The following is a 2,860-nucleotide window of genomic DNA, read 5'->3' on the forward strand; positions in this document are numbered from 1 at the left end:
ATTATTCGACAAGCATCGCGATTCAATGGGTTTTATGCATATAGGTAGTTGGCTCTAGTGCAAGTGGGAGATTGTTAGAGTAGGTGCACGTCGAGCCAAGTGTTGGCCGAGTGTTCACAATGAAACTCTATGTATAAGCAGTCTTTATTTTAATAATATTTGAAATTATTATTTTGGCAAATCTTTATCTGTATACCCATGCTAGCTGCATAGATAAAGCCCTTGAATATACGAATAGTAGAAAGAATATGAGATGCTCATATGATGAGTATCATGAAACTCATATTTGTAATACTGTATATTCTAAACGGTTCCTAGTCGATTCAGCCGCCACTAAGAAGGATATAGGCCGCTCGAGTTAGAGACTAGTATCTGCGATGTGAGTACCATGTTTCATTGGTAGGGGACATTGTGATGTCCGAACATGCAGATAGGTGCTCCTTGTAGAGTGCACTGAACAACCCTCCATAAAAGGACTTTCCAAGTGGTTCTCACTTATCGAGTGGAAAAGTCCTGGTTTATGGTTGTACAGAATTAGTCCTTATGACCCGGGACAACATTGAGACTCTATGTGCTAGAATTACACTTTGACTTGTTTACCGACTCTCATGGGGTCATCAGGTGGCAAGGTTGGGTGTTCTGTCGAAACACATAGGAGTCGATGCATTGTAGTCGGGGATTCACCGCTTACCTTCGGGTATGGATATCCTATGTGTTATCATGTGTATGTAGATCGAAATCTCTGGCCAGAGTATGGTTGTAATTATGAAAGGGGTTTCATAGATTACACCATCGATGCAACTACGACATGACACATAGTATCGATTCTTGGACAACTCTCGATAAACCAATGGTTGTCGAATCGATCGGGATATATGAGTTGAAGGGACCGTACTGTACGCTAACCATAATTGAATGGTTCTTGCAGGCACTATCATGTGATACCTAGGGAATCACGTAAGCGATGCTGCTAGGCGTTTAACGTGATTGGTTGGGTACTATCAGACTTGAGTTCTGACGTTCTTACTATCAAGGAGTTGATAAGTAAGAATGGAGCAATTGGGGTATGCTCGAATAAGGACATGTTTAGTCCGAATCACATTGAGATGTGAACCCACGGCTAGTTGTATCAATGAACCATTGAGGGCCACACAAGTACTAGCTTTGTAAATCCCGATGAGAAGTAAAAATAGTTCAATGTGTTGAACGGCTTATAAAGGAGTTTATAAGCGTAAAGGAAAATTAGAAGTATGACTTCTATAAAGGAGAAAATAGTTCAATGTGTTGAACGGCTTATAAATGTGTTTATAAGTGTAAAGAAAAATAGAAGTATGACTTCTATGAGAGAAATATAAATTTTAATTTATGGAAGTGTTCCTAAATTAAAATTTGGCCAAGTGACTAATGTTTTGAAAATTGTGATTTTCATAAACATTATTATGGACTAAATTAAATTAATTCAAGTGTTGAATTAATTAAACACTAGTGGGCCTAGTAGAGCCCAAATAATTAAATTAATTCAAGTGTTGGATTAATTAAATAATATTGAGTCTTGTAGAGCTCAATTAAAATAATTATTTAAACTAGTGGGACTTGAGTAAATTCAAGTAATGTTTAATTAGTCTCAAATATGTTTGAGATAATTAAATTTAGTCCAAAGTTTTTAATTTGATTAAAAACTATATAGTATGCATGCATGGGAGGTGAAGGGTTGGAGATTACTTTTGAATAAAATAATGGCATGGCATGCTACTTTTCACTTTTGCTTTTTGCAACACCAAGACATGGAATTAAAATTCATTCTCCCTTCCCTCCACTAGATGATGGCCGAAACTTGCCTCTTATTCTCTCCATTTTTTCTTCTTCATTTTTGTTCTTCAAGTTGTTGAGGAATAAACACACTTCTCTTTGAAAAATCCTCACATTTTTCTAGTGCAAATTGTGAGGGGATTTCCCTAGTTAGTGGTGGGCTTAATTTGAAGGAAAGTTTCAAGGATTTGGAGGAGGAGCTTGTAGATTCATCTTCCATTCAAGAGCTTTGTTGTTTAACAACAAAGTTGGAGCCACAATCAACTTTTTAAAGTTGATAGGTACATTTCTTTAACATCCTATGCATGTTTTTGTGTTTTGTAAATATTGCATCAAATCCATGGTGGCCGAAATTTTACATATAAAATTTGATTTTTGTGCTTCCGTTGCGTTTCCGGCCACCGTAACCGGTCCTCTTTCAGATCTACCCCCCTCATTCTATTCTATCTCAATCTACAGAACCTATGGCTCTGATACCACCTGTTGTGGGGACCCGGGCTCTAACTTTTTCTTTGGGATTTAATGGATCGTTAATATAAAAGTGGGTCAAATTTTCGCTTTTCAACATTAAATCTAATGTATATAAACAAACATAAATTCTTTATTTAAATTACAACCATAATGTACAACATGTCTTGTCCATTCATACTCAACAAACTAGTCATTAAATACAGTACATGCCAAAGGTACAACTACTAGTTCTTTTGCTAAGCCCGAAATCACCACGCTTTGTCCATCTCTCATCCTCTGCGTGACCCAGATCCTGCCCCACCTGTTGTTATGCACACATACAGACATAACAACAGCCGGAAACTCCGGTGAGAACAAATCCCAGTATAAACATGTATACATGCATATAATCAAACTAAACATGAAACATGCTATTATGAATGTCATCCATATAAATATGCAATACGAATCAAACCATGTCTGGACTCGACTCGACTAGAACTCTAGGGATCCCGGTGTGAATAAGACGTCAATGGCTGTCACCTACCCTCCCACTCGGGGTGACTGTACGTCTTATTCCTAGATTTCGGTCAGAACTGTA

This window comes from Primulina eburnea, chromosome 18 (genome assembly GCF_022965805.1).
Source record: "Primulina eburnea isolate SZY01 chromosome 18, ASM2296580v1, whole genome shotgun sequence".
NCBI lineage: Eukaryota > Viridiplantae > Streptophyta > Magnoliopsida > Lamiales > Gesneriaceae > Primulina > Primulina eburnea.